A 9,430-nucleotide genomic window follows, 5' to 3' on the forward strand; every position below is an offset into this window, starting at 1 on the left:
CCTTTGTGTGTGTGCTGCTCATGCTGTGCAATATTCGTTGTGTGTGTTGTCCATGCTGTGTAATATCCGTTGTGTGTGTTGTTCATGCTGTGTGATGTCCATTGTGTGTGTTGTCCATGCTGTGTAATATCCGTTGTGTGTGTTGTCCATGCTATGTAATGTCCGTAGTGTGTGTTGTTCATGCTGTGTAATATCCGTTGTGTGTGTTGTCCATGCTGTGTAATATCCGTTGTGTGTGTTGTCCATGCTGTGTAATATCCATTGTCTGTGTTGTTCATGCTGTGTAATAACCATTGTGTGGGCTGTCCATGCTGTGTAATATCCATTGTGTGGGTTGTCCATGCTGTGTAAAATCCATTGTGTGTGTTGTCCATGCTGTGTTATTTCCGTTGTATGTGTTGTCCATGCTGTGTCATGTCCGTTGTGTGTGTTGTCCATGCTGTGGAATGTCCGTTGTGTGTGTTGTCCATGCTGTGTAATGTCCGTTGTGTGTGTTGTCCATGCTGTGTAATGTCCGTTGTGTGTGTTGTCCATGCTGTGTAATGTCCGTTGTGTGTGTTGTCCATGCTGTGTAATGTCCGTTGTGTGTGTTGTCCATGCTGTGTAATGTCCGTTGTGTGTGTTGTCCATGCTGTGTAATGTCCGTTGTGTGGGTTGTCCATGCTGTGTTATTTCCGTTGTATGTGTTGTCCATGCTGTGTAATGTCCGTTGTGTGTGTTGTCCATGCTGTGTAATGTCCGTTGTGTGTGTTGTTCATGCTGTGTAATATCCGTTGTGTGGGTTGTCCATGCTGTGTAAAATCCATTGTGTGGGTTGTCCATGCTGTGTAATATCCGTTGTGTGTGTTGTCCATGCTGTGTAATATCCGTTGTGTGTGTTGTCCATGCTGTGTAATATCCGTTGTGTGTGTTGTCCATGCTATGTAATGTCCGTTGTGTGAATTGTCAATGCTGTGTAATGTTCATTGTATGTGTTGTTCTTGCTGTGTTATGTCCGTTGTATGTTTTGTCCATACTGTTTAATATTCGTTGTGTGTGTTGTTCATGCTGTGTAATATTCGTTGTGTGTTGTTCATGCTGTGTAATATTCGTTGTGTGTGTTGTTTATGCTGTGTAATGTTGATCGTATTTGTACCTTTTTGCTGTGCGTTTGATACGTGATAATTTTCCCTTCGTTTTTGTCCCCTTGTAATTGATCTGTAAGCGTTTCCCCATATTTTATCATATTTTTTGCATGTTCTGCCAAAAATGTTCGTCCGTGTTAATCATGTTCTGCGGGTTTGATCCGGATGTTGTGTAATTCTATATGTGTTTTATTTTGTGGTAGATATAAAAACTGGCAGAAAAAAACCCAAAGGTAAGTAAACTTATTGACTTAAACTCTCTAAAAAAAAAAACCTTTTTTTTTTAATTCACGAACACACATGACGCTATGTCAGATATGTTTGACATGATATGTATACAGGACGCGCTCTCAATCACATCACGTGCAATAAGGAACATATCTCGTGAAACATGCACCTGCGATTATCTTGGATTATACACTAAACTTCAAAATCTTCTATAAAACCTACAGCAGTGTGTAAAACGACCTTGGGTAAAGCAGGCAGATTAGTACGTGATCCTTGTTCTATCCAAGTCTGAAACACGCCGGCAGGATGTGCCGGGAAGTCACGTGATATATAAGTTTTATACAAATGTAACTATAGACAACAACTCCTAATTTTTGTGGAATGATATCGATCCCATCTTCAAACTATCAATAACTGTTCAGATGATTTTCCAAATAATAAATTCCGCGTGATGTCCAGGATCAAGGTAATGATGTGTTCAATCTGACGAAAGGATACAATTATGGCACTATGTTTCCATCGATATGATGATTTATGGTAAGAAGATGCCGAGCTTTACATCGGAAATATTAGCTCCATAAAGCATCATGATGTGAATAATACACAATTAACTGTCTTTGACTGCTTTTTTTTCTTTTTTTTTTTTTTTCTTTTTTTCCCCCAGATGTTATCATACTTCGTACTAGATGCATGAATTAAATGAGTCTGGATATTTTTAAGACAAATACTGAACACTTACAATTTTTCTGTGTCATGCATAAAGGATGGTGGATTGTATTATATACATACATGCATACATGTCGATAGAGCAGGAAGTTTCGAAATGGTAAGTTCTTCCCTCTAACATACATTATATATATATCCTAGATACATGGTATTCTAATCATTACATACTGAATCCCATTTTTTTTCAATAGATAGCTCTCGCACGTAAAACAGTTTCATTATAAGCTGTATTCCCACATCCAAATTTTATAAACACTTAACTGAAAAATGACAACGAAAACGATTAGATTGTTATTTATGTTACCTTTCAGCAAACAGTTCTACCATTATATACACTGTCATGGGTATCGCAGAGTTCTGCCAGTCTTAACAATGTCATATAGGCATAGCACAGCTCTGCTAGTCCAGACAATGTCATAGGCAATATAGAGTTCTGTCAGTCTACACATTGTCATAGTCATTATAGAGTTATGTCAGTCTACACATTATCATAGACTTTACAGAGTTATGTCAGTCTACACATTGTCTTGGTCATTACAGAGTTATGTCAGTCTACACATTGTCATAGGAATTACAGATTTCTTTCAGTCTACACATTGTCATGTTCATTACAGAGTTCTGCCAGTCTACACATTGTCATGGCCATTTCAGAGTTCTGTCAGTCTACACATTGTCTTGGTCATTACAGAGTTATGTCAGTCTACACATTGTCATAGGCATTACAGATTTCTGTCAGTCTACACATTGTCATGTTCATTACAGAGTTCTGCCAGTCTACACATTGTCATAGGAATTACAGATTTCTGTCGGTCTACATATTGTCATAGGAATTACAGAGTTATGTCAGTCTACACATTGTCATAGACATTACAGAGTTATATCAGCCTACACATTGTCATAGACATTACAGAGTTCTGTCAGTCTACACATTGTCATGGTCATTACAGAGTTATGTCAGTCTACACATTGTCATAGACATTACAGAGTTATATCAGCCTACACATTGCCATAGACATTACAGAGTTATGTCAGTCTACACATTGTCATAGGAATTATAGAGTTCTGTCAGTCTACACATTGTCATAGGAATTACAGAGTTCTGTCAGTCTACACATTGTCATAGACATTACAGAGTTATGTCAGCCTACACATTGTCTTGGTCATTACAGAGTTCTGCCAGTCTACACATTGTCATGGCCATTACAGAGTTCTGTCAGTCTACACATTGTCATAGACATTACAGAGTTATGTCAGCCTACACATTGTCTTGGTCATTACAGAGTTCTGCCAGTCTACACATTGTCATAGGAATTACAGATTTCTGTCAGTCTACACATTGTCTTGGTCATTACAGAGTTATGTCAGCCTACACATTGTCATGGCCATTACAGAATTATGTCTGTCTACACATTGTCATAGGAATTACAGATTTCTGTCAGTCTACACATTGTCTTGTTCATTACAGAGTTCTGCCAGTCTACACATTGTCATGGCCATTACAGAATTATGTCTGTCTACACATTGTCATAAACATTACAGAGTTATGTCAGTCTACACATTGTCATAGACATTACAGAGTTCTGTCAGTTTACACATTGTCATAGACATTACAGAGTTCTGTCAGCCTACACATTGTCATAGACATTACAGAGTTATGTCAGTCTACACATTGTCATAGACATTACAGAGTTCTGTCAGTTTACACATTGTCATAGGAATTACAGAATTATGTCTGTCTACACATTGTCATAGACATTACAGAGTTATGTCAGCCTACACATTGTCTTGGTCATTACAGAGATCTGTCGGTCTACACATTGTCATAGGAATTACAGAGTTATGTCAGGGGCCACGGTGGCCAAGTGGTTAAGGTGTCCCGACACTTTAACACTAGCCTTCCACCTCTGGGTTGCGAGTTCGAAACCTACGTGGGGCAGTTGCTAGGTACTGACCGTAGGCCGGTGGTTTTTCTCCGGGTACTCCGGCTTTCCTGCACCTCCAAACCTGGCACGTCCTTAAATGACCCTGGCTGTTGATAGGACGTTAAACAAAAACAAACAAACAAATGTCAGTCTACACATTGTCATAGGAATTACAGAGTTATGTCAGTCTACACATTGTCATTGGCATTACAGAGTTCTGTCAGTCTACACATTGTCATAGACTTTACAGATTTCTGTCAGTCTACACATTGTCATAGACGTTACAGAGTTAGGTCAGTCTACACATTGTCATGTTCATTATAGAGTTATGTCAGTCTACACATTGTCATAGGAATTACAGAGTTATGTCAGTCTACACATTGTCATAGACATTACAGAGTTCTGTCAGTCTACACATTGTCTTGGTCATTACAGAGTTCTGTCAGTCTACACATTGTCATAGACATTACAGAGTTATGTCAGCCTACACATTGTCTTGGTCATTACAGAGTTCTGTCAGTCTACACATTGTCATAGGAATTACAGAGTTATGTCAGTCTACACATTGTCATAGACATTACAGAGTTATATCAGCCTACACATTGTCATAGACATTACAGAGTTCTGTCAGTCTACACATTGTCATGGTCATTACAGAGTTATGTCAGTCTACACATTGTCATAGAATTTACAGCGTTCTGTCAGTCTACACATTGCCATAGACATTACAGAGTTATGTCAGTCTACACATTGCCATAGACATTACAGAGTTATGTCAGTCTACACATTGTCATAGGAATTATAGAGTTCTGTCAGTCTACACATTGTCAAAGACATTACAGTTATGTCAGTCTACACATTGTCATGGTCATTACAGAGTTCTGTCAGTCTAAACATTATCATAGGAATTATAGAGTTCTGTCAGTCTACACATTGTCATAGGAATTATAGAGTGATGTCAGTATAGACTATGGCATATGCATTACTGAGTTCTACCAGAGTCTAGACAATGTCATAGGCATTACAGAGTTGTGTCTCTTATAACAGGCAGGCATCCATGTAACGAAACATTAAGTTTGTCTCAAGGGCATCACAATCTAAAATCGACCAAAGCGACATTTAATCCTTGATATTGATAACTGGTTTTTACGTTATGGACGATAATATATACATAATGTACATATTTGTATATAATCCTGATGACTAATGGTATAAAAAAAAACGAAAAATTAAATATAGCTGAAAATATGAACAGCTTTTAAAATGAAACGTCCAATTCATTCTTCATACGCTGATACCGTAAAATTAAAGTAAAAGATGTATTTGAATATCCTTTACAGCTAATGTTTAATTACGTCAACGTCATTAACATGTGCAATTAAGCTTCGTATTCGAGTTATTCCCCTTCCCCTTGTAAAGTTCTCGAAGCTAGCTAGCTATAAAGCTACATGGAACAACGCAGGTATGATGGTTATATACTGGTTATATAATGGTTATATGATGGCTATATACTGGTTATATAATGGTCATATACTGGTTATATACTGGTTATATACTGGTTATATGATGGCTATATACTGGTTATATAATGGTTATATACTGGTTATATACTGGTTATATGATGGTTATATACTGGTTATATAATGGTTACATGATGGTTATATACTGGTTATATAATGGTTATATGATGGTTATATACTGGTTATATACTGGTTATATAATGGTTATATGATGGTTATATACTGGTTATATAATGGTTATATGATGGTTATATACTGGTTATATAATGGCTACAAGCTGTCGTGTAAGTATAAAGTTTTCTGTGAAAAAAAAACAACAATTTTTTTCCTGAATTAAAAGAGAGAAGAAAAAAAAGAGAAGAATGGATGTTAAAAATAAAAAGCATTTTGATCTATATAAAATGTTAACTCCATTGACACGATTTCTTGATAATAGTTTCACGTTTCTACAGCGACCCCTATCTGAGGGTGTTGATGATGGTGGTAGAAACATGGTAACGATTGATCAATACATTGTAAATATGTTCATTAATCAAATACAAAGTAGTAGTCAGCAATTGCTGTTTGACTAACATTCGCAAAAATAATAAGCAAGGCAGATAATTAATATGTCATGCAAAGGAGTTGGTCTGGGCGCCAGCGTCACGGAAGTAGTGGTCTCTTGCACGTCAATAAAGATTTTACAACAATAAGCACGTGTTGTTTATTTTGGGTTTATTTTGTTTAAAGTCCTATTAATAGCCGAGGTCATTTAAGAACGTGCCAGATTTGAGGTGGAGGAAAGACGGAGTACCCGGAGTAAAAACATCAGCCTATATAGCTACATGTACTGTCAGTACCTGACATCTGTCCCACGTTGGATTCCGAACACGCTAACAGAGAGGAGGGCTAGTGATAAAGTGTCGGGACACTTTAACCACTCTGCCACCGCGACCCCTGTTCTTTTAGGCAACAATACGAAATCAATTATATACTATTTCATGTAAGCTTTCTTTTTCACTTGTATATTTGCCTGAGGTTTATCTGTATTGTATGCAACATCATTCAAGCAAATAAGTGTTTGGTCTAAACTTGCCAGCCATATACAACTCATTTTCGTCATAACATCTTTAAAACACAAAAAAAAATCCTATAAATGAAATAGTATGCACTTGCAGAATATATATTTTCCAGATGTATTTAAAAGGTAACCATGTATTCGAAATCACCAAAAGTCAAGCATTTGAAAAGGCAAAAACTTGAACGTGACATTCCACTACAATGTTAGATTTAAAAATATAAACGGAGCCTAAGTGATCAAATACAAAAAGTATATTTTCCGATCTAGTGTTAGGGTGAAAACAATATATCCTAACTGACTGTCACTTATCTATATTTATTGTTTTTTATATAATATATCTATACTGTTATGTGGAACTGATATAGAATGTTAAGAAAATGTGAAAACATAGATAGCATTCATAACAAAAGCTGTAAGTTTTATGATCTTCAACTCAGAATTTCATTAAAGATAATATTTTTGATGCATTCATAAGATATGATATGGTTTCATCAATTCATCTATTCTGCTGATAAATTATCTCCAAACAATCAATGACATATATTATGCTTCACTTCTGAGGCAGTTATGGGAAAATATCAAACTTAAGCGCCGTGGAAAGCTCACTAAAGGTGTGTTATTCAGTCAGGACAATAATCCTGTTCACAAATCTGTCATTGATATGGCTGCCATTCACGATTGTGGCTTTAAATTGATTGAGCATCCATATTCACCTGATCTCGCTCCAATTTTATGGTTACTCGTGTCCGATGGAAAAATCGGCCAGTCGATATTTTTTCAGGCTGAAAAAACCACGTATCGCCCTGATCAAATCATATAGAATATACCAAATCACAGGTATTAAACTGAGGTGGGAAAAAAAACCTCAATAAGATATCATCAATACACAAAAAAACACACGTATATGTGAGCTGAGAATATTTTATTCAATAAAAACTTCGTCTGAAAAGGAACTGTTAATTGGATTACGCTTATCACTCATATCTCCTAGTGCGATTTCATTCTAGATAACTGACTGTCATTGAAAACCCAATCTTTATCCGGTATACTTAAGTCATAATGTACGAATACACAGTTAATGTATTGTTGAGACAAGTCTGTTGGGATGTGGGCGTTACCTTACACAATGGTAGGGTCAGTTTCGAAATGGGAATCGATTAGATACGACGGTGGGTAAATATAATATCCATTTCGAAATGTTGACTTAGGTTTTTTAGTGTTAATGTACTGGTAATTAAGTACGCTTTGTTGTAATAGTTCAGCGTTATTCCGGATCCATTTCTAACCTTTTTACAATATAGTCATTATCACAACGTGCTGTTCACAGAATGTTAATTGGTCACGATGTTCAAATATCTATACATTGTCATTCGCAAATGCATACAGAAAATCGTTGTGTCAATAAAAATATAAGTTTAAGAAACTTTTCTGCAAAGAAGTTTGAATCAAAGGTTGTATCGATTGAAATGCAGCTTCTCTTCCTTCTATCAACGTTCTTCTTCCTAATGGCTCTTGACGATGACTCACTTTTGGCGTTTCCCTGGTGGAGACAAACCAGAGTCTGTAGTGATGGTACTGTTGTGGAGTCGGACGACTTGTGGGTACCCGTTGTCAGTATAATGTGATCGGATAGGTTGTCTTGTTGGGTGCCTTTGCCAGGATATTTCAATGAGGTAGCCTTTTTCAAGAGCGGATCTACAAATGTTTTTGCTCAGTGTTACTATGGAATTTTGATTTCTTTTACTTTATTTAAGAAATAATTAACGATGATTCGTGTATTGTTGCAATACATACAACGTGGACGAGGATATTTTGCAATTAAATTATTAACGAAAACCGCAGGCCTGAGTTATTAATCAAAATTGCAAAATACACGAGTCAAAGTTGATTATTTCTATTCTACCATGTACAGTTTAGTTCTGATATCTACTATACCTCTTTCTAATAGAAAACGGCAGTTACAACTCACAAGAAACGATAAAGCGGGCGTGCTAATCAAAATAATTAATATGTCATACAATATATTTCACACACTTTTTTTTCTTTGTTTCAGCTTTGAGACAAATTGTGGGAAAGTTTCCACTAACCATTTTCATACAACCAACTAATTTATCTGCAATTGTGTCCGCTCCGGAAAACTTATTTCATAATATTGATTTTGTTCTTTATTGGTTAATAGAAAAACTTTATTTTATCAAATCTTTGGTCTCTACATTGTAAATATGATTTTTCTTAATTAAAGTATCGAGATGACAATATATATATAACGTTTATACCGGTTTAATTTACAAAATAAACTGATTTCAACGAAATCTTCGATCTACATGTACAGTAGGTATATTTTAAAGTGATTTGGTTAATGATGAACACAATGTTTTGAGACGAATAATCGTCGTCCGTTGAACAAGACTTAATTACCGAATAAAACTCATAGGAGAAATAAAATATTAATCTGGTTTAGATAGAACACACGGGATGTTAATCGACTGTTTATATAAAATACAGATGTCCGTGTGACCCATAATACAAAACCGGAAACCGCTTGTGTACCATGGAGGAAAAACGACGTTCACTGAAACAACATCGTGACCTTGTTCACGGCTTTGTACTTATGACGTCATTATTTACCCAAAGTGACGTCATTTGTCAGGATATGACGTCAAATGTTATTTTGATATATTCCCCTATCAATCAGTAATAAATTTATTAATTTTTTACTCTTCTGCATCTGCCGAAAATCGGCCCGCTGGCACTTAAAGTAGTGCTATAATCAGTCCAAAATCGGCTCCGTGGCACAAAATTCGACAAAACAATACATACATATGTATCTGCGTAACATAAAACCGTAAA

Source organism: Pecten maximus, chromosome 3 (assembly GCF_902652985.1).
Source record: "Pecten maximus chromosome 3, xPecMax1.1, whole genome shotgun sequence".
Taxonomy (NCBI): domain Eukaryota; kingdom Metazoa; phylum Mollusca; class Bivalvia; order Pectinida; family Pectinidae; genus Pecten; species Pecten maximus.